Here is a 24030-nt window from a genome sequence, read left to right on the forward strand (position 1 = left end):
GTGTGTGTGTGTTTGTGTGTGTGTGTGTGACAAGACAAGACAAAACCAAATCTTTATTAGAGAGAGAGAGAGAGAGAGAGAAAGTGTGTGTGTCTGTGTGTGTGTGTGTGTGTGTGTGTGTGTGAGTGATGTAGGCCTACATGCCTGGGTATGTGTCTGCATGCTTGTGTGCAGTGCGCGAGTGTGTGTCTGCATACGTGTGTGCGCAAGTGTGTCTGCATGCGTGCAGTGGGTGCGCGAGTGTGCGTGTGCGTGCGTGGGCCGATGCCGGCGGGCGTGTGCATAACGTTTGTTGTCCATGCGATTCGACCTGGGTAACCCTTCATTGTGCATGCACCCTCACTCAACGAGGTGAGAGGTCACCGAATTGATTCCATACGGTGAGAGGATGTTGCCTTCACGGTCGTTCATGTGACGACCTCGCCTCCACAGGCACCTTCACTCTGCCTCCTGGAGTCTACCCGAGCTCCTTTTTTTCGGAACGTAGCTTTGTTTTGGCAGAAGTGAACCGAAGGTGAAGGCAATGACCGTATGTCGTTGCATCCCATTTATCATTTTGGTGATGGCAGTAGTTTCAGTTTCAGTTTCAGTAGCTCAAGGAGGTGTCACTGCGTTCGGACAAATCCATATACGCTACACCACATCTGCCAAGCAGATGCCTGACCAGCAGCGTAACCCAACGCGCTTAGTCAGGCCTTGGGAAAAATTTAAAAAAATAAAAAAATAAATAAATAAAATAAAATAAAGGTGAATAAATAATAGATAAGCTTACATAAATAAATAAATAAAAACCTGCAACACACTAGAACTAGTGGCATCACCTCAGAACTCTTCACTGTCATACAGTATCAACAACTGTTACCATACCAAATAAAACATGGAATAAATAATAATAATAATAACAACAATAATAGTGTTAATAATAATATTATTTTTTATCAATAACAACAACTTCAACAACAACAATATCAAAATAATAACACAAATAATAAAAATTAAAAATGCCTAAAAAAAAATTATTTCAGAATCACCTACCGGGCCCACTATTGTGGCTTGCCAATGAAATAAGTCATCATCTACAGATGGCAGCAACAACATTGAATGTCCAGCCTGGGTCTAATATTGACAATGCTTCGGGTCGAAACTAGATTTTGCAGGAATAGATGTGGACGTATGTGGGTAGGTTTGTTTTGGTGGGTAGATGATTTATATACCTCAGTATAGATAGACGAGAGAGACAAGTATGGTCGGACTGAACTGTAGTGATGTGTACCTGTATAATTATTCATTCGTTTTTTTTTAAAGGTTGGTTTATTAAACTCTTGTGCTCCTGTCAAAGTGGATGTGATCTTTCCGCTTTATGTTGTTCATCTCTTGTGTCATACTATATTATAGTGTCATGGTCGACGATGCTCTCTCTCTCTCTCTCTCTCTCTCTCTCTCTCTCTCTCTCTATATATATATATATATATATATATATATATATATGATTGTATGTGTCTGTTGTGGCAGCTGATTCTGTCTGTCTGTCTGTCTGCCTATCAACGTCTTCCCATATTGGCAGTGCGCCGTGTCCTGTCCTGTACCCTGTAATATAGTATCATGTTGTGCTGTGTTATTGTTGATCTCATTGTCACTTTGTGGCGGCTGATTTGGCTAAGGTCCCAGAACTCAACACGCAATTGCAGTGCAGGACCTCTTTTTTTTCAGTTCCCATGCATGTCTGAGTTTACAATTAGTATTTGTGTTTCTATTTGTATTTGTATTTCTTTTTATCGCAACAGATTTCTCTGTGTGAAATTCGGGCTGCTCTCCCCATGGAGAGCGAGTCGCTACACTACAGCGCCACCCCTTTTTTTTTTCTTTTTTTTTCCTGCATGCAGTTTTATTTGTTTTTCCTATGAAGTGGATTTTTCTGCAGAATTTTGCCAGGAACAACCCTTTTGTTGCCGTGGGTTCTTTTACGTGTGCTTAGTGCATGCTGCACACGGGACCTCGGTTTATCGTCTCATCCGAATGACTAGCGTCCAGACCACCACTTAAGGTCTAGTGGAGGGGGAGAAAATATCGGCGGCTGAACCGTGATTCGAACCAGCGCGCTCAGATTCTCTCGCTTCCTGGGCGGACGCGTTACCTCTAGGCCATCACTCAATGTATTCCACATCATTATAATTTTTTTAAATGAAAAATTTTTTTAGCATAAATAAAAATAAAAATCGGTTTTGACTCTGTATTTTAATATATTTTGAGCATCTTTTGTGAGGCATTGCTAAGTTGGATGGGAATGGCGCTTTTCGGAATTTGTCAGTTCCTATACCTTAAAGGACCCCACCGATTTCTTTGGGGTGAAGCTGTGGACCATGGTGTAGACGTGTCTTCGTTGTCAGTGGGGCTCTGTTAGGGCCGGAAAAGTAAAATGGGTCACTTTCGCAGTTTTACCAGTAACTCCCATGTTTTTGGAACGGTAGCTTGGCCTGTTATCACTGCTCCTTTTATATATCATTGGACACGTAATGTGTGTCGAAAGTAGTCGAATGATCGAATGTAAAGGCCTGACATGTTGCAGGGTAAGTCAATCATTTCTGACTGACCCCTGAATGCTGTTTTCTAATGCTTGCGCTTCGGTGGCTTCAGTTCAGAACAGCTGAAAAGGTAAAGAATTCACCATGTGTACCTGTAGGGCTACTCGACAGGCATACTTATCTACGCTCAGTGAGTCTGATCACCTAACACCACTGACGTGGCACAGTACGATTGTGCGGTCCCCGACCGGCGGTGTTTTGTTTCTGTGCTGCAAACAATGTCTCGATGACTTGATTTCGTAGAAAATAGTCACACACCTCCAACCCCAACCCACACCTCAAAAACGAAAGAAAGAAAGAAACAGAGTATCACCCCGGTGGAAGAATCATGTTGTAATTTGGTGTCTGCTCCGTTGCAAACAGATAATGTTGTAAGAGTTTATTCCATTTAAACACACACACACACACACACACACACACACACACACACACACACGCACACACACACACACATACACACACCACCACCACCACCACTGAACAAAAACTATGATTTTAGGGTGAAACCCGAATGAAGGTCATGGCCTGGTTTGATTTCAGTAATGTCTTGTTAACTATGTGCGGTATGTACATGCAAGACTGCATAACGTGATAACAAATCACACGGAAAAAATAAAAAGACAAAAAAAATATTGTCAGACACTTTTAGCAGCACAAGAATTCTAAGCAGAGCCTACCATTCATTTGTAAGACCTCTGGCTAGAATGGTGGGGTATCATTAATTATAGTGTATACTTTGTCGCTATAGTAACATCCCCGACCATAATGGAAATGAAAAACCTACTTATTCAGCAACTGCTTCTAACAACCAGAGAATGGATGTACGGCGTCTCATCTTGGAAGCTTCCAGCGCTTAAATCAGTAATAAATGACAAATTCGTGAGCTGTTCAAATCGCTTGTAATTGTAACTGAAGGGATTGCTATAGACTTTTCTATTCATTTGTATTGATAAATATTTGAATGAATATATAACGATAAGGGTTGTGGTGATGATTGTACCAATAACAACCACCACCATAACAACAACAACAACAATAAGAATACTAACAGAGCAGAAAATTTAATGCAGGTCGATATTCTACAATGATAGAACGGAAACAGACTCAAGAGTATTGAGCCTGTATTAAGCCCATCATTATCTTGAAACAGCAATGCACTGAAATGATATGCTTGCCGGGATTTACCGAAGGCTTGGGAGAACAACTGAGCTTGATGCGATCACAAGGCCTAACAGTAATTCAGGGGCCCTTGGTGAATTGTTTATTTCAAAATTGATCCCATTGATAACATTCAACAAGCAACAAGATTTGTGATTGTTGGTTTCAATAAACAATTATGGTCACAGCAGAAGTTAACGTGCGTGTGTGTGTGCGTGTATGTGTGTGTGTGTGTGCGCGCGCGCGCGCGTGCGTGTGTGTGTATGTGTGGGTGTGGGCGTGGGTGTGTGGGTGTGTGTGCTGCTCGGTAATCATGATTTCTGTAGAGGCAAACGGGAATACAAATTATTTGGCATCCAAGTTTTCAGTTAGTGTTACGACACTTTCTCAAGGAGAAGGTCAAATGCCACGAGCAATTTAGGCTACGCAATCCAACGCAGCGCAAAACAGTGCAGAACATCGCAGTGCAACGTATCGCAACACACTGTAATACTTACAGCATATGACGCAACTAAGTGAAAACTGTACAAAAAATGTTTTGTTTTGCTTATCGATGCATTTTAGTTACTTTTTTCTATTTTTTTTCTGTTTATTTGTTTATTCATTCATTCATTTGTTTATTTATTTACTGTTCTGGTTTAGATTAATTTATTTCTAACAAACACGCTTTTTGCTGCAGTCGTCTGCCGACAACACTCGGACTGAGCGCACGATCGATCATCAAGAGCCAGTCGAAACTGGATTAAAAGGTTTGTACACAGTTGTTTACTGGTCACGGGTGGGTATCTGTTTTCTTTGAGAGTGTCCACTGCCCGTGGTGAGCGTCAAGGCTCACAGCGCTGCTCTGTGTCGCTGTTCGTAGACACTTGCATTATTATGCTCCTGGTACAATAACCTCCCGGCATTGTAAACCCTTGCCGTATGGCGCTGAATAAGAATTGTAATGTAGTTTTTGTGATCATGAAATGGCCCTTGCGATGTGTTTGTCTATGAAAGTATAAACAGTATGTTTTGAACCTACATCCAGAAAGACTTTCACCTTATCAGACATACGCGGTGACAGTGTCAGCAGTGACAACCGAAGTTTCATCGAGAGCAACCAGGCCCATAAATGGTGACAGCTGCACCCTCTCTTAATGATTAGAAAAAGCCACGTTTGTCAATAAGGAAAAATTATCAACACCTGTCGTTTTAAAAAGCAATCATTTCGTAGGCTTTTTTTTTTTTTTTTTTTTTTTGGTGTCACTGACAGAAGTTTCACGACAGCTGTCATCTGCAGAAACCCCGTGTCATTTAGCCTGCTGTCATTATTCACTCACATGAGCATTGTTTTACAGATGACCACCATATATATACACTCAGAAGCATCGGATGCCATGTCCGTTTATGTATAATATATCGGTAAGCGCATCATTTCACAAATGTGTATATTTACAAGTCTAACGATCTGATGCACAGCTATTGTCTACATATATGGAACCATCACGTTATTGTCCCCGTAATGATATTATTCTATAGCGGTATTAGGTCATTGACAGCTGTAACGTACCTAACCATAATCTGATAGGCAATGGTCATTCATGGAAATAACGTGTTGCAGGCAGTCATCACTACAAATGTATTTCGCCAGGGAAACCTCTGTTGGAAGGAATATCGAATCACACGGACCCATAATATACGGAACTATCTGTCAGTTACACTTGAAATCACTACCAATAGCATGGTCTTTTGTGCACAGTATATTGATATTGCATTTTATTTTGCCATTTACCGAACTCTTTGGAACACGAATTAATACCCAGGAATTTCACATCCTTGTGAGAAAGAATATCCGTAAAGCAGCTGTTATGGTGTGACATCTTGGACTTTAATACACTACGGAGCCTTATGAGAATATCGTCCTAAGGTTACATATAATTTGTCTGTACATCTACAGTGAAATCATAAAGTACCATCCCAGCTGAGAGAGTGCAGGTCATTTGCAAAACGAAGCAACAGCTCTTAAGTTGATTAAAGTTAATATATCTTCACAAACTCATCGAAGTGCACGGTCTGTTATTTCCAGTGTAAGTTATGTGAGAATTTCGTCATGTTGCATATAGTTTATCTGTTTATCTACAGTGAAATTATAAAGTAGCATCCCAGTTGAGAGTATGTAGGTCATTTGCAAAAACGAAGCAACCACTCTCGAGCTGTCTTCACAAACTCTCATCAAAGTGTACGTTCTGTTACTTCAAGTAGTGCTGACAATACCGATGTGCTAGTTTGTCAGATACTAGTACCAGAAAAAGTACAGTTCTTTTCCTGACCGAGTGAAGTGCGCCCGTACCACATCGGTACCATAAGTGCCAATAACACATATTTTGCATTGCACATACATACAGTTGCAGTCATTGCTCTTCTGTCATTCCAGTTTGCACTTCGCGCATGTTTAATAAGTTTCTTTATTTCAAAATTTAAGAGTGAAAAGAGCTAGCCTGGAAATGTGTATTTGGCAGAGAATTCCGAGAGGCTATCCATACAAAAGGATTTTTTTTTTCTCAGAACAGCAATGAAATATAGACAGACAAACGTTACCGGTATAGTCAGCTCCACTGACTGCGGTAATGTTTTTATGTTTTTTGTTTGTTTTTTTCTCCTTTTTTTGTTTTTGTTGTTGTTTTTTTTGTAATAACTGGGGAAACAGCTATATCATACTTTTTTGGGAATTGTTCCTCTGTACATCAGATCATGATACCTAATAAGCCCATTGGAAGCGCAAAACAGCATTGCATGGCTTGAAATTGTGTTCGGGAGCAAAAGGTTGAGAGCATGTTCATCTTCATACTTTTGACGGAAACGTTACACCATACTTTTGTCCGTCAGCCCGACAGACAGACATTCGTACACACACTGTCTTCAGTTTCCGTTTTGGTTTTGACAAGCTTGTGCAGCTCTGTGGACTTGAGCTGACGGCGTTCTTTTGTTTGTTTGTTTGTTCCCGCCATTGCACCGGGCTGAGCAACACTTTCTATGAACAAGTCTGGGTGCAAAAGCAACAAGTGGCTGAGCCACACCAAGTTCTTTCTCTCTGAACAGTTACAACACACGCCGACCCGCCGCTTTTGGCTCCATACCAACGAAGACTAATCTGATCTGGTTGAGTTCATACCAACATCACACTCTGTGTGTGTGTGTGTGTGTGTGTGTGCGCGCGCGCGCGCGCGCGGGCGGGCGTAAGAGGGTGGAGGAGGAGGGGGTTAGCGGTGAGGAGGGGGGAAGAGTGTGTGACGGCAAATGTGTGTGTCTGTTGTTGTTGCTGTATGTGCTCGTGTCACTGCCAGTCACTGTGTGTGTGTGTGTGTGTGCGTGCGCGCGTGTGTGTGTGTGATTTGTTGTTGTTCAGTGCTGTACTAGTGTGCTCGTGTGCAAGTCAGTGTTTGTGTCTTTTGTTGTTGCCATGTGTACTCGTTTACCAGTCATTGTGTGTGTGTGTGTGTGTGTGTGTGTGTGTGTTGTATGTGCACGTGTGCCTGTCACTGTGTTGTGTATCGTGTATGTGAGTGTGTGTGTGTGTGTGCTCGTGTGACCGGCAGTCACTGTGTTGTGTGTGTGTGTGTGTGTGTGTGTGTGTGTGTTGTATGTGCTCGTGTGACAGTCACTGTGTTGTGTATCGTGTATGTGACGGTGTGTGTGTGTGTGTGTGTGTGTGTGTGTGTGCTCGTGTGACAGTCACTGTGTTGTGTGTGTGTGTGTGTGTGTGACCATGGAGCTTTCAGCAGCGATTTTTAATAAATCAGTCACAAACATCGCACTTTCCCACTTTCCCCCCTCATTTTTGTAACGTCCATTTACGATTCACACACACACTCTTCCACACACACACACACCCCTCCACACACACACACGCACTCTCTACAACCTTTTCCTTGCAAAGTTATGTTTAAAAAAAAATGTGCCCAGTGTTGCATGTGTTGTTGTGTGCTGCCGGTTTTATATACCAGCTGTTATGGCAGCTGCCACAGAGTTTAGGGATACGGACACTGCATGAGAGAGGGAAGAGAGATGTATATTGGAGAGGGAAAGAGAAAAACGATGGAGACTGAGTTGGAGGAGGGGATGTGGGGGGGCAGTGTACTGGGGCAGGTGCGTTTGAGTTCCATTGAGATAGTTCCGTATAAGGGGGGTTGGGGTGGGCTTTGAGCGACAGTCCATCGGGTTACCCCAACGAACGATATTTCCATGGAAAAAAAAAAAACGCCTTCCCCTACTACCCCTCTCCAGCGGAGAGAGAGACGGGGGAGGGGGGGGGGGGGGGGGGGGGGGGGGGGTACAGCCAGTGTTGATCCGGGGCCAATCGTGCCATGTGGTGTCTGCGCAGTTATTGATTTTGTCGTTCCGCCGGTGCAGACTGTTGGGTCTTGTCTGTACAACAGTATGTGCGTCCGTGTGTGTGTGTGTGTGTGTGTGTGTGTGTGTATGTATGTGTGTGCGCGCGCGCGTGTTCTTTCCTCCTTTTTTTTCACCTGGGTCTGTACAGTGGCAGTAGTAGCAAGGGAGCTTGGGTTTATGACCTTGTTACTGGGTCACGACTGCGTGCGGCGGCGGCCATGACAGCTTGAAGGGAAGGAGACAGGGGTGCGAATGGGGTTTAGGAGGGTAAGCTTGTAACACGGACAAGTGTGTGTGTGTACATTTTTATGGGGTAGGTGGGTGGTTCGCGAGCGCGCGCGTGTGTGTGCGTGTGTGTGTGTGTGTGTGTGTTGCAAGTCTGGAAGCTAAGAGAGTTGGAAGATACAGAAAATACACAGCTTGCACGACACAGGGAAGAGAGGAGTGCGAAGGAAGGGCTTGGGGAGTGAGGGGGTAGGGAGCGCCGTGGCTCTTCTTTTGCAGCTCAGTGCTCGAGAACTGTAGAACTTGAGGGACAGCGTCATGGGAGCTGGAAGTCAATCGCAGAGAAAGAGAGAGGGGGAGAGAGAGTGCATGCAGTGTTTTGGTCATACCGTTGAATGGGGTCATGGTTCGTTCTTTCCTGCCTGCTCCTCCCCTGTACTGTGTGTGTGTGTGTGTGCGTGTGTGTGTGTGTGTGTGTGTGTGTGTGTGTGTGTGTGTGTGCGTGCGTGCGTGTGTGTGTGTGTGTGTGTGTGCGTGCGTGTGTGTGTGTGTGCGCGCGCGCGCGCGTGTGTGTGTGTGTGTGTGTGTGATTGACCTGTATCAGTGTTTAAACATCTCTGGTGTGTGTGTGTGTGTGTGCGTGTACATCGTATATCGGTGTCAGCGGTAGGTGGGGGTTGAGGCATGTGAGGTGGGAGCAGAAATAGTAAATATGAGGAAGAGGTGCATATGCGTGTGCATGTTTGTGTCCATGTGAATGTGCGTCACTGTGCGCATGTTGTGTGAGCAAAAAATACCTTTTATACGATCATTCCTGCTGACCCAGGTTTTCTGTATTTCGTATCTGCTTTTGGAGATGGAGAGAGAGGGGGGACATAAAAAAATGTGTGTGTGTGTGTGTGTGTGTGTGTGTGTGTGTGTGTGTGTGTGTGTGTGTGCATTTTTCCTGAAAGGGTGTTACTTAATTGAATCAGTTTTTACGCAGGCCTAACAAGGTTTGATTATGAACCGTTTTTTTTTACCTTCCAAACTGACAACATTGACTGGCTGCTGTCTGGCTGATTCAGCCGCGAATTGTATGGCCCTTTACAGAACACAGGGCTATGAAGCAACATGATTTGATTTAATTTAGCCGGGGAGGGGGTTCGGGTGTAGCTGAAAGGCCGTTCGGGAGCGGGGGGGTTGGGGGGGGGGGGGTTGGGGGGGGGGAGAGGCAGACCCACATCTGGCAATCAATAAAAAGGCTTCGCCTTACCACCACCCCTCTCCCCCCCACCCCCCTTCCCCAACTCTTGGCGGTACGTAATAATGCAGGTACGATCTCAATCGGTATCGCTGAGGGAGCATCATTGAGTGAGGACCACTGATCTAAAAATAGAATACATATCAGTGGTGAAGATCGCGGCCGCCGGTGTCATATCGATTGTCCGACATGTCATCAGTCCGACATTTCAGTTTAATCCGACGTCCGACGTGGCCGCGATGGTCCAACAGGGTAGTAGACTGACGTCAGTGTCATCAATCCGACACTTTCTTTTTCCTCTTTGTCCGACGTGGCATTGGGCCAGCGTTCCATAGTCAGCTCTTCACCACACAGTGCCTGACATGCCGTGATGGATGTATGCATCTCTCTCAGTCTCCATCTCCGGCCCTCTCTCATCGTCGTCATCACGAGTCATCGTCATCTCTCTCTCTCTCTCATTGCACTACAACGAAGTATATTCATATACATTTTTTGTCTTGAATATAAGTATAATGAGTATGCACCTGCAAACGTTAGGCTGTGTATTTGATTGCTATTGAATGTCATTTGTGTTTATACCTATGTAACATTTTTGGTGTTTTGTGAAAATTTTGATATGATTTCTCTTTGCCTTGAGGGCTGGATGTAAAAAAAAGCATCTGTGTGCTTATCAGTTCCACTTTCCTCATCAGTAAAAAAAAAAAGAAAAAAAGTTCACTCTCTCTCTCTCTCTCTCTCTCTCTCTCTCTCTCTCTCTCTCTTTCATCGGCGGCCTGCCCGGTTGTTCGCAAACAATCATTTTACTGATCAGCAGACACAATCAGTTTGCCGCCGAGGACAGACCTCAAAAAGATAAGAATATCACAACAACTTATAAAAAAAAAATTTAAAAAAAGGGGGGGGGGGGGGGGGGGGGGCGAAGGTGTGTGTGTGAATGAGGCTCATCTGATCCTTTTGAACTGAACCGAACTGAAAAACAATGCAAGCAAATATCATCATCCAGCAAAACCAACCGCCGTAGCTATCGCGACCACTCAAATGAGCTGAGTAGGACTTTTGATCAAGCTAAATGGGTTAAACCGTTCTCACCCATGACCTGTATTTTTGTATCATTCTCAGTCAGTTTATTATGTATATACCGATCGAAACGAAACCTGTCTCACACCGCCACACACACTCCGTCGTATCCCCGCCCTCCCTCCCCCACACATGCACACATTCACAAGAACACACACACACACATGCACACACTCAGACACGCCGAACACACTCATACAGGAACCCCTGCATCCCCCCACGTGTTCTGGCTCTCTGAATTTTATCTGCAGCGAATATCATGATCTTGATTGAGACATCATGTCATAGAGAGAGAGGGAGGGTAGGGGATATTGGCCGTTTTATGTTTTAGTTACAGCCACACAATCAATATTCGTGCAAGAACAGTTGATCGTGGGATGAACCTCATCCATAGACACTAATCTCTCATTCTAGTGTCTATGGATGAACCCATTCAGCTAGCCAACTGTTTAATTGCAGTCAGCTTCGCCTACTCAGATATTTTTTGTACTCGGAGAGAGGACAGTGTGTATCGTCAGATCGAGTTACACACACACACACACACACACACACACACACACACAGAGAGAGAGAGAGAGAGAGAGAGAGAGAGAGAGAGAGTTACTTTGTACAACAACAGCACTCGAATTACAACACACACATAACTGAACTGAAAAACGAAAGTCCTTTACGGACGCATTTTTTAGTTCTTTCAATGTCGTTTCTTTGGCCGGTCCGCGGTTGAGATATTCAGTTTATCAGTCTATGTGACGAACGACAATCATGCTCCTCGAGAAAAGACCTACGCAGTCTGCAACTGCCTTTGTCCAGTCGGTACGGTCCTGTGCAACGGCAGCTTCAATTCAGTTGCGGCAAGGCGCGAACACAGCCTGTTAGGAAGTTATGTAACTGGCTTTACTGATTCAACCACACAGCCCTAACTTTTTCCTGTCTTTCCTTTTACCAAAATGAAGATTGCAACTGACTTGGATCGAGTTGATGTGACCGACGGTTTTGTAGGCCGGCAGTAACTGTTTGTTGTTTGTTTGCCGTGAGCGAGTCAGCTCGCAGTGTGTGTGTGTGTGTGTGTGTGCCATCGGTGTGCCGTGCTGCGTATGTGCGTGTGTGTTTGGTGTGGGCGTGGGCCGGGGTGCGTGTGTCTTAGACTGTGCCGGCGAGTGAGAAAAACACATAATCAAGTACTGGTATTGACACCGACATGCACAGGCGCACCCATACAGCGCCGGGACACACGCACGCATGCACACACACTCAGACAGATCACGAGTACACGTGGTATGCGCACATACACACACACCACACCGAGACGTTAGATTCATTGGGAGAGAGAGAGACTGGAGAGAGAGAGAGAGAGAGAGAGAGAGAGAGAGAGATACCCGGAGACAGACTCACGTAACAGACGTAACATATAGATGCATGCATAGTGAACCCGAGTCAAAACTGCCACGGAACACGTTCACTCCTTGGTTGGTTTAACTCAACTTGAAGATATTAAATTCATAGTAATAAAAATGACAACATGCATAGTCATTCAGTGCTGCTTCATTGCCTTTTAAGCATACCCATAAGCCATAAGTTACGATCTATTCATTTACAATCTGATGGCTGTGTGAGCATCGACGGTGTCAAGTGTTAAGAGACTGAGTCAGTCTTCGGAGACTTGTTTTCTTTTTACATTGGTCTTTTGATTACACGCCGGTACCTGAGTACTGATCAGCAGTTCTCACGTCTCCTCCTCCTCCTCCGTTCGTGGGTTACAACTCCCACGTTCACTCGTATGTACACGAGTGGGCTTTTACGTGTATGACCGTTTTTACCCCGCCATGTAGGCAGCCATACTCTATTTTCGGGGGTGTGCATGCACAAGCAAGTCTGCACACATGTTGACATGGGAGATCGAAAAAATCTCCGTCCTTTACCTGCCAGGAGCCGTTTCCGAGATTCGCACCCGGGACCCAAAGTCAGTTTGAAACGGTCCAACGCTTTAGCCGCTCGGCTATTACTCCCGTCGTATCAGTTGCTCAAGGAGGTAAGGCGTGCATTTTGATTACACATACTACTGTGACCCATTGGTGCAGACTCCAGCAGGTGTCTTGATTCAGTCCCTGTCCTGTGCGAATGATCGAAATTACAAGGTCACGGCGACCGGTCTTGTTCAGTTTCTTGCATTTGTTCTGTCCTATCACGCATAGTGCAGCTTATATGCAGACTATATACTTTTCGTACAAGTTCATGATTGATAATGATGTTTTATATATTTATCAAGCCAGTGCGGGCAGGTTCACATGCAGGAAGGCGAATCATTCAGTCGTCAGTAAAATGAGCATGTGGATTATGACCACGGGGTGACATAATTATGTCGCCAAAGAGCCAAATTTATTTATTGCTTTTTTGTTGTTGCTTGCTTTGTGTTAATGTTAGACATTTGCGCTTTAGTAATAACCCCAATAAAACCACAAAAACAACTATACAAATTTCGAACACATCAGTGGCAGACATTTTCTTTTCGACTGCGCGGGTCTTCCCTTTCGTAGACTACATGCTAGCCGTTATGCACAGCCGTGTGCACAGATATGCAATAGGCGGAAACTCTTGTAAGAAGAAGTTGTATCTTATCTTAACCTTTTCATATGGCTATGAGCATCATGATTTCATTCATAGCAACTATGCCCTGTCTTAGTTTCACTTTGTCGCATTCTACTCAAAACAGTCCAGCTGACTCAGTAAAATCTCTCGAATCACCGCGTCGGCTCTAAACATATGGACCACGTGACTTAGAGAGCATGCGCACACACTCGGCATTTAACCAACACCGAAACCAGTCACCAGCAACGTACAGAGTTATGGCTAACTTGGCCCGTGGTGGAGGCCTGTTAGCTTAGCTTTGTGTTTGCGCAGATAGTCTTCTTTTCGGCAATAAGTAAGTTTGGAACCGGTGCTATGTAGATTCTTTTCTTTGACCAGTTTAGAGCACGTACTCTCCTCAAGCGTTTCCTGTGATAAATGTGCAGTTTTCCAGGGTTGGACAAAATCCACCACGAGCTGTCGACGATCGAATTCTTGTCAGGTAAATCATGTTCTTGTTTTCGTTTTTTTTTATGTTAGTAGTTGGTTTTTTTACATGGACGACAGCGTTTTTAAGTTTTAAGAGGCGTATTGGAAGCAGCAAATACATGAATTGTATCAGTATTTCGATGCGACTTTCGTGACCTCTTTTATTTTGCGTTTCGTCGAGAGACCAATACCAGTTTTCAGCGTCGAACAGGTGTTAGTGTTTACCGTATCTGTATTTTGGGGCCTCGTTTATTCAGGCATATGGTTCTTGATTAATTTTTTTATGTGAATTTTACATATTTTAGCATGTGTGCTTTTGAACGTTTGCATTGGACGTGTTTTTCTCTGCGACAACTGCGAAAGGAAAGACGCCATTATTATGGCCGCCATGTTTTGCCCAACGGGAACCTCATGAAAATTCAAGATGGAGGTCGCATGCTTCTAAATACAGTGAATGACGACTTCGGAGGTAAAATGTATTTGAGCATTGGCTGATGGTGTTGTCTTGGCAAGGTACAGGCGCACGCAGTATTTTTTTTGTATGTTCAATAGATTTTCTGGTTAAAGTTGAGATGTTTATTTGCAAGCATGCACAAACAAAAGAAAATATAATTGCCTTCGTAATTTGTTTCATGTTGAAGAGAGAAAAGATGTACCCACATCAAGGCTTTCTATTTTCAGCTGTGCCTCATGGCTTATGTTTAGTAATTTTGGCTGAAAAGTTGGCATGAGTGCCTTTTCGTTTGATCTTTTATTAGTATATATTGATTATTACTAAACAAGAAGCAAAGTCATCAAGACTCACTTAATCCAGTAAATAAATCATGAGGAAAGAAAAATCGTTGAAAAGTGCTCTGTATTAAATATGACATATGAAATAAGCATAGGAGAAAAAAATACATGCAAGCAGGATTGAACTATGTTCAGTTCCGAAGCGAGCAGACTAAACAGCTGCTGCAGCGCATCTGACATCATTTGAGTGAATTTAATATTTAAAGCAATGTTGACGTTTTCTTATTCATGCGTAAAAGAGATGATTGTAGTGGACGATGATTGTAGTGGATGTAATGACACCGTTTGAATCAAGTTTTTTTTGTGTTTGATTATATCTTGATTATTCATTTATTTCCGCGGTAAAGATGTTGCCATCGCTTCAAGCACATCACAACACATAGTAGATCTCAAGATCTGCATTACTGGAACCAGTCCACAATGGCCAAAAGAAACAATCATTCAGTGTTTCCTTTATGTTCATTCAACTTGATTCAGTGTCCACTTTAGAATATTTATATGCAGTAAATATGGCTGATGGTGTTGTTAGTATCACTGTATCATTTTTGTATGTGTTCTGTCCAGAATTATTTTGTATTTCTTTCCTTTTAACTGTGAACAAGAAAAGAGGTCATGTCATCTTCAAACATGACCTACCTTCTAGTTACTCTGTGGCAAGTGGATTTTAGAATTTTTGGATTTGGGAACGAATCTCTGCAAAATAAACATGATTAAGAAATATGGTTTTTAAATCGAGACTTTCAACCTGTTATTGGTATGACTGAAGATTTTTTTCATACTCTGTTTAAGCCAAACATGGAATCGGCAGACAAAGTGGTATTGGCATAGTATTTCCAGAGAAAATGGCAATGTTAGAGTTTACCACAGACACACACACAGACAACAGAACACCGGGTTATAAGATAGACTCACTTTGTTTCACTTTGTTTACACAAATGAACCAATAAAAACCACACCCTATATATGGGTGTGTGTTTATGATTATTAATATTAGTTGCAAATAACTATCAGTGACCATAGTTCACTTAGAAGATTTTTCAAGTGTGGGCTGAATGGCCCACTGTCAAAATCTTCTATTTTAAAAGTAGACAAAAAGTGGTCATAAAATTAAGTGGGGGCAGCAATTAGGGTTGTAATTTTTTCCCCCCATTTATATATATTGGTAGGAACATGCAGCCTTGACCACAGAACTGAAGCTTAGACTGAAAAACGTTGATTTTGCCTTTTTTCCCAAAGCCTGTAACTTGTGATGTTTAAGAAATAAAGATATGTTTTATACAGGAATTAGTTTAAGTTTCTCATTCCTATACTGTCCTTGTTTTTCTTCTATGTTTTGTCTTTGTTGAGCAAACGAATAAAAATCATGGATAGTCTGAGGGCTTTTTGCATGCCGTAGATGACTGCCTCGACATAAATCGAGTCAACAGATTTGCGGGTCGGTCTTTCTTTCATTTCGTTTGCCTGGATTCTTTTGACCTACAAGGCTATTTTTAGCACTACTTTGTTCGTTTTAGCCGGTGCTCTTCAGTAGTTATTGTTTTAGCATAATAAACTTATTTTTCCAAAAGTAGCGCTTGAAAAAGATTTTTGCCTTTTTTTTCTTCTTCTTTTTTTATACATGTATATTTCTCAAAATTGGTAATAAGTTTTGAATGAATGCCTGGTATGAAACGAAAGCTCTTAATTCCTTTTTTAATGGTATATGAAAGTACCGCGTGACATTAATGATGCCAGCAAGTTCTGAGTCGAAAGAGCGGCTGTGCATCATTCAGATGCCAAAATGGCAGCTACCCATTATCTAAGACATGCGTCTAACTTCAACATCGATCTAGATCCAGAACCTGATAGGCAAGGGAAATGTTGGAGATTAGCTATTTTAACATTATGCTGTTGAGGATATCAAAGATAAACATTTATGAGAGGAATTTTTCATAAATAAGTGCACATAAGTACTCGGATCACTGGGAATATCCTATGAAGTGCAAAAAATCAGGCCACATATGTTTGACTTGGAGTGATGATCGTTTCTCTTATTTTCAGAATGCAACTAATATGAATTATGAGATTTTGGTTGTCGAAATAAAAGATAAATCAGCAGATGCACTTTGAGGTAGTGGTTTTGTTTTTATTTGCATAATACTGTCAGCAAATTTTCCAGAACATCGTCATGCTACAACTTGATAACAAGAAAATAAACAGGAAAATAGGTTTGCTGGATGTGACTTTTAAATTGGAGAGAGAGAGAGAGAGAGAGAGAATGCTATTGTGTGTATGAATGTGTTTGTGTGTTCAATAAAAATTTAAAAAAAGAAAGAAAAGAAAAAATAATTTATAACAGATCACGTCCAACAGATCTGCTTGGCTTTAGCGCATGCATGTTGAATATTTTGTGTGACTCATTGACTGTAAGCAAATTTGTATATGTGAAAATATGTAAGATAAGGGAAAAAAAGAACACCACAATCAAAGAGACATTTCCATTAAAAAACTTAGTTATGATGATAATCCCAGTCTTTTTTCTACATATATTTCCTCTTCCATGCCCCACCCCTCCATAAGTTTATTCCACTTTCAGTTTCACTTGATCTTTTGCTTTGTCTTACACATTGTACAGTTTCTATGCTGTACATATTACATAAGTGCATTTGTGTATGTAAATCTACTACATGAATAATACAACACAATTATCATTGAGCACTATCTTTCACTTCAGTCTTGTTTACAAAAATAAAAATATCCCATGTCAGTGCTTACATGCACCCCCTCCCCTCTCTCTCAACAAATTGCATTCTGTTTTCATCAGATCAGGTCTGGAGCAGTACCATTTGGGGTTTTGTTGTTGTTTTTTAATTAGTAACTGGTTGATAAAAATGTTTGATGAACACACACCTTATAAACGCATCCATTGATCTTCATTGCTATACTTCTCCATCAAGTTCTTGAAAACAATCCTGAAATTTTGCGTAACTATTCCATGAAGCATTTTGCAGAAGATACTAGGTGATTATGAAGACCTGAAAGATACATTTCAGGGGAAGTGAACTTGCTTATCTGACATTCAATGAAGATACTCTGTGATCTGATGTTACAGTCCCAGGGTATGCGAGCAACACAGAAGGAACACCCTGATGAGCCAGGAAGAAGGGGGGACCCTGAGGGTCGCAGGGGGCAGGGGGGGGTTATGGATGTAAAAAATGTTTTTCCTCGTATAGCATTTCCTGCATCTCATTATAAAGACATTGCTCAGTTGCATAGAGATCACTTTCTTTCACCAAAATAGCTTTAAAAATGATGAAACTGCCCATTTTCCTATTTTGCCGTGGGAGAATTTGAGAAAAGTTTGGATTTTAGAGCTCAGTATCAAGAAAACTATCAGTTTGTATAGCTGGAAAAAAAATTAGGCATAATTTTTTTTTATACAAAATATTATTTTCCGTAGTCTTTATTAGCCTTCTGTGTTGCTCAGTAAACATGCAGTGCAGTGATCCTGTAAAATCAGAGATTTGTCCAAAATCTCAGAAGGCTCAATTTCAGTGAACTTCACTTGGCTGTAAATTTGGTTCTAATGTAGATAGATAGAATCATAATTTTGCTGTGGTGTGTTTGTTTCGACTTCCAGTTTTAATCTAAGCTCCTTGTTGAGTTGATTCAACAGACATTTCTTTTTTCAAAAAAAGGGTGCCAGTAGCTACATTTGATTTAGTTACCATTTCACTCCCTATGCTAAGTTATATAAAAAAAAAATTTAAAAAAAGAAAAAAGAAAAAAAAGATTTTTTTTTTTATTCATTACAGATATTACTATTAGAATTTAGATTTACAAGTTTAATGATTGGAATTTAAAAATTCCTTTCACCCAGTACTCACAGACAGTGAAATTCTGTCACTACACCTTGTACAGGAAGAAATAGGCAATGTATAAAATTAACGTGTACACAGTGGTGTGCTCATACTGACATAGTCACTCACTCTCTCATTTCTTAGTTTTGATTAGTCTTCCGTCTGGCTGCCATATTGCGCATTACAGGAAAGTTTGCCCCCCCCCCCACCCCCCCCAAAAAAAGAAAAAATCCTGCAGCAACTGCTCTTTCTATGCTCCCTCTTTTGTTTGTACATAATTAATTGGTTTTGATACAGTTTTCTTTTTTGGGGTTCTGTATTTCCTGTTGAACATGGACAATTTTTTTTAATTAAAAAAAAAAAGTTTTTTGCATGTGTGTTCCATGACTCTTTGTTAAATCCAGTGAATGATGTATTCATTAATATGTGAAACATCTCCAACTCAAAAGTCAGAGATCATCTGTTCTTTGACACTTAGTAGTGGTTTCTGCATTTGGTCTCGCAGGACAGAATGGTCTTTAAAAAATAAATAAATAAAAAGGTATGGTAGTTGTAGACTCTCCTTCACTATATTATCCTTAAACTCTTCTGAAAAATGGGCACAACAACACTTATATTTTCAGTATATTTTGGAGCTGTGGAAGTTTTCAGCATCTGTATGGTTAAACTTGGAGTGCACCGTCACTTGTTTTCTTTTCCACAGTATTTCAGCGCAACAGTGAACTGAATGAAAAACAAAAATGCTTTGTTATAAAATTGTACAGAGGCACAAATTGAGACGATAAATTACTTCATTTACTCATCAGTTTGGTTGCTCTGTCAAGTGGTTGGAAGTATATGTGTCACACAGATGATCAAATGAAATTGCAGTTGAATTTAATGACATGATTGATCTGATCAAGTTGCAGCACACTGACACTTGCATTGGGGGGAATGGGGAGGAATGGTTCATGGGAAGTCTTGATCAGCCTGGGAATAATGAGAGTATATTTTGCGGCAAGAGGCGATACATTGTCAGGAGTACAGTTAAGGTCAAGGGGTTGGTGGTTGCTATCTCTGTTTGTTCAGTTAACAAATTAAATGAAAATGAAAAACCAACTTCCATTTCTAAAATTTTGACATTTACACCATCTATTACAATGTTTCAGTTATTTTTGTTGTGTTTTGTAGATTGGAAAGAAAGAAAAAAATTTGTTTAAAAAAAAAAATAATAATAATAAATATATATATATATTGTGTGTGTGTGATTGACATTGTGGAGTGTCAAATAAAGATCTGGTGGTAGTAAAATTTACAAGTTTGCTATCTATTGTAAATATAAAATGAAGATTCAGAGGAAAAAAAGTTGACTTCACCAAATTTAAATCTGACATGCCTTTTTGTTTTCAGCTGTCATCCAAAGATCTTTCAACTTGGCCTTGCAGTTAGTCATCTTTATTGTTAAATAAAGGTATGTGTCATTGTCTGCCACTAGTACTACTGAAGTAGGAGAAAAAATCTGGTATTGAGGTGAGGAAATGCTATTGTTAGATTATTAAGAAAATGATTTTGACTCTGGGCTCATGTAGTGATACTGATGATAGACATTCATTCAGTGATTCAACTATTTTTTGTGTGTAATATTTTCTTGTCTTGCTAAATATTGCTTTTTGTTGTTATTATTGCCCCATAATGTGCATTACCCCACACTGCTTATTTGTCCTCTGTATATAAAACCATGCAGACTTGTATTTGATTAACAAAAATTGTGCACGTAAGAGATAATTTATTGAAATAAATTAATTCCTACATATGAGTATTTTTGTGGAGTGTTTGGCATGTTCAGAGTATTCATTGAAGTGTTTATCTAAAAAGATGTTACAAATTTAGGAAAAAGTTCAAATTTGATAGATGGGGTTTGTATTGGCATAAAATTTTCTTAGAAGTTTGATGTTAAACAGTGAAAAGTTTATTAGTGTCACCTAACATTGTTTGAATCGTTCACTTTTTAGTAAGTTCGGTTTCACAAAAACTTTCCGCTGGTGGGCTAAATATGTGATTTTAATTGATTTATGCTGTTCATGGTTTGTTACTGTTGCTGCAGTTATTGTATTAAAAATGTACTAATATTTATACACACCAGATAGACATCTTGTGTGTTCAGAAACAAAATAAAAACAAACTTAAGATTAACTTACTACAATGACTTTGTGTAAAAAATATTAAACTTGTCTTTATGAAATTTGCAATAGCTTGCCAAGGGCTCTAGATAGATCTATCTGGTCATAATATTTTAAAGTCTGGATTAACTATAAGTATTTATAGACAGTTCCAGAAAAGTTATTTGTTACATGTTTGCATTGTTTGCAGTTTTTTTTGTTTTTGTTTTTTTGTTTTTTAATTATCATTTTCCAGATTTCTCTAATCCCATGCATTTTTTTTTTCTCAGAACAAATTCCATTGCCAAATTGAGAGACACTGCCTTTACGACACATTTTAGGTGAGTGAAGGCATATAGTCCTGTGTTAATGTGCAACAGGTATACCTACCTTTCTGCTTTTCATTTTGTAGTACTGTTTCATTTGGCTCTGGAAGTTGTGACAAGTTTTCAGTACTTTCACCATTTTCACATCCAAGAAGTTGGCTGTTAAAACTCTTGCACTTAACCAGAGGTGCTAAGTTGGAAATGAACAAATGATGAAAAAGTTGTAGGTAAAAACATTTATCACTACGCAAAACTAAAGAGAATGGAAAAGTTGAGGATTTTTTAATTGCAATCCTGTATGGATCTGTCAACAAATTGTGACACATAAGGAACATTAATGATATCAGTCTGGAGACTCATAATCATATTTATAAGTTTCTGTCTTTGCCCAAAGATAATTTATTACATCCCACTAATACTGTTTCAGTTTCATTGTAGTTTAGACTTGGGAAAGTACATTATTAGAATAGAATCAAAACTGGGGGGAGGGTTTGTTTTTGTTGTTGTTGTTGTTTTTTTGGTATTTTTTTGTTTTGTTTTTTTCCCACATTTACCATTGTTAACTTTGTCTTATATTTTTGGCTTTGGTTCAAAGTGACTGAGAGAGACTTTTATTTTTACTTTATTCCCAAGTGCGTGGGCTTCTAAATGAAATGACCAAAAACAGATAATAATGCTGAAAAACTGGAACTGGAGGTCACAAGAGAAAGGGTCGAGTTGAGACCAGTTGATTGACTAAAGTTAATGACATGCAGTGAATTTCTTTACATCATTATTTTTCAGTTCTTTTATTCTTAGGAAGAAGTTTTATGAGACTTGATAATGGATCAGCTAATTCATGGTAATGCTTCGCAATGTGACTATACTTTTAAGTATTTAAGTGTGACCTTTAATTTTTGTAGAAGTTGAAAAAATGTCTATTGTTTTATCAGAGCTGGGTGAAAATCCGTTATCTTAGCTATATTTGATTTTGTATTTACGATGATGTTCTTGTGTTGATTTCAGATCTCAGTTTTCATGCAACGTGTGTCTCATTTATTGCACTGATCACCATATTTCTTCTGTAAGTATATTAAGTCATAAATGCATTTGTAGTTGGCATAGCTGATCACTAGGAAAAACAAAAGCATGATAATTCATCCAGACAGTGAAAATTGACAGGAAGCACAATCCTGTTTATTTCTGATCAGATACAACATTGACGTGATGTAAGGCAAGGCAATGAGAATCAGAAGAGTAATTTACTGTTCTTTAGATAGTTACTTGTTCAGTTTCTAAGAACATCATCTCTTTTTTTCATACATATTTTTTTTCTTTTTTCCCCATTTTTTCCAAAACTATTTTCTCTTCTCACCACTTCATGCACATGTACATTTTTTAGGTTTTGTCTCTCACTTGTCACATGGAAGCTGGTTCCCCCATTATCTGGAACTCAGCTGCTACTGAGGGTTTTAGAGATTCTTTTCAATGTGTGACCAAGGATCTCTGGTCTGAGGAGTCCCCAGAGGACAAAGTGGCCATGACTTGCTCTGGTTATATACAGTCAAGTCACTGCGCATCTCTTGTGGAGGATCCAGAAACTTAGCATCCTTCAGAATTCTTTAAGTTGTCCTGTTCCTTTTTTTGACACCAGTTTTGTCCTGATCAAGCTATTTCCTTTCACCGTTCTTTTTCTTCTTTTTTTTTTTATTCTGTGGTTGAGTTTGTTGAAAAGACTGAGATGGAGTTGATGGCTGATGAGAATGGCTGCAAGTTCGAACAGACTAAAGGAGATGTTTGTTTTTCAGTTTTGACTATCACCACATTTGTTTTACATGTGTTAGATGTATGATGACATTTGTTTTTATGTTTTAATAACTATGTGATGGTGCACGCGAAAATCATGGATAATGATCAAAATTCACAACATGATTTTTTTTTATCCGAAAGCAGAGAGAAATCTGAATAAGATGCAGAAAACGGAATTCAGTTATCTTCATTAGTTTCTGAGATACATGCATTTGAGTCTCATGATGATCACAAACATACTTCTGAAAAAATTAAAAATTTATGAACATTCACATAGCTTAATTTTTTAATATGAATTTTCCCTAGCAAGTGAACGGCACCAAAATGTCATGAATGACTTTGAGAACTTGGGAAATTTGCTTAATGACATCAAATAATTGCTGTTAAAACATTGTCTCAGATGCATGCTCACTGGGCTAAAACATTGAAAAATTAATGGGCAGTTTGTGGTTTCACTTTACCACAAAAATTGTAGAAGAAAACCTGCAAGTGTATGTCAGAATTACTCCAAACTCTCTGAAAAGGTACAAGAATGCTTGAACTTTGATCTGCATCAGTTATGTTTGTATATATTTAGATACTTCTGTAATAATTGTGTCACCCCTGTGGTGACACACCTGATAATACATGTACAATACTGTTAATGAAGACAGGCAGTTGATAACACAAAACAACAGTGGTATTCACCAATTTTGTCCACACACTTGTAACCTGGGACACAGTTCAGTCAGTCAGTCACATGTGATTTTTCTTCAATGTTCCTGGTCCTGTTTCGTTTCTTTGGTATGCCTTGGAATATTAAGTATGAACAGACACATATGCATTCACTCACAAACTCACAAACACACCCTCACGCACACACACGCATACGCACACACAGGAACACATGGAATCATGTATGCACACGCACGCGCGCGCAGACACACACACAATTTTAAATTATCATTATGTATTCACACACATGTGCACACACACACTCACACTCTCACTCACACTCATCACACACACACACACACTCACATGTTTAACCACACACACACGTTATCATTTATGCATACAAATACATATCACACACACAATTTAATAATTATCACATAAGCACATGCGCACGCACAAACACACACACACACACACACACACACATATGTGCATACAACAGTCCCATCACTCGCCCTCACAAATAAGCACCCATTCTTAATCACCTGAAATGCATTATAGTATTATACACTTTTTTTTTTTTTTTTAATTCACATATACACTTTAAAAGTCTCAAGCATCTAAGTGTGAAAACATGCCATAGTTTTTGATAATCTTTGACTGTTAGTGAATATTTTTCCCAACTTTCACTTTCGCCTTGGCAGTTAGTTGCTAAAAATAGCATCAACATTATCAGCATTGTCTCTTGTTTTTGATGGATTTCTCTGACTAGTTCAGTTA

General features: G+C 40.1%; 1 protein-coding gene across 2 annotated transcripts in view; it reads left to right on the forward strand.

Moving 5' to 3' along the window:
- The first annotated feature begins 13474 nt into the window (after positions 1 to 13474).
- The window catches only part of LOC143292390 (uncharacterized), a 29668-nt gene continuing 19112 nt past the window's right edge, over positions 13475 to 24030 (forward strand). For both annotated transcript variants that reach the window (XM_076602615.1, XM_076602617.1), the window contains exons 1-4: positions 13475 to 13723; positions 19731 to 19791; positions 20770 to 20820; positions 21811 to 21868. The gene's annotated coding sequence lies outside the window, so the exon portion shown is untranslated. The remainder of the gene's footprint in view (positions 13724 to 19730; positions 19792 to 20769; positions 20821 to 21810; positions 21869 to 24030) is intronic.

This window comes from Babylonia areolata, chromosome 18 (genome assembly GCF_041734735.1).
Source record: "Babylonia areolata isolate BAREFJ2019XMU chromosome 18, ASM4173473v1, whole genome shotgun sequence".
Lineage (NCBI taxonomy): Eukaryota > Metazoa > Mollusca > Gastropoda > Neogastropoda > Buccinidae > Babylonia > Babylonia areolata.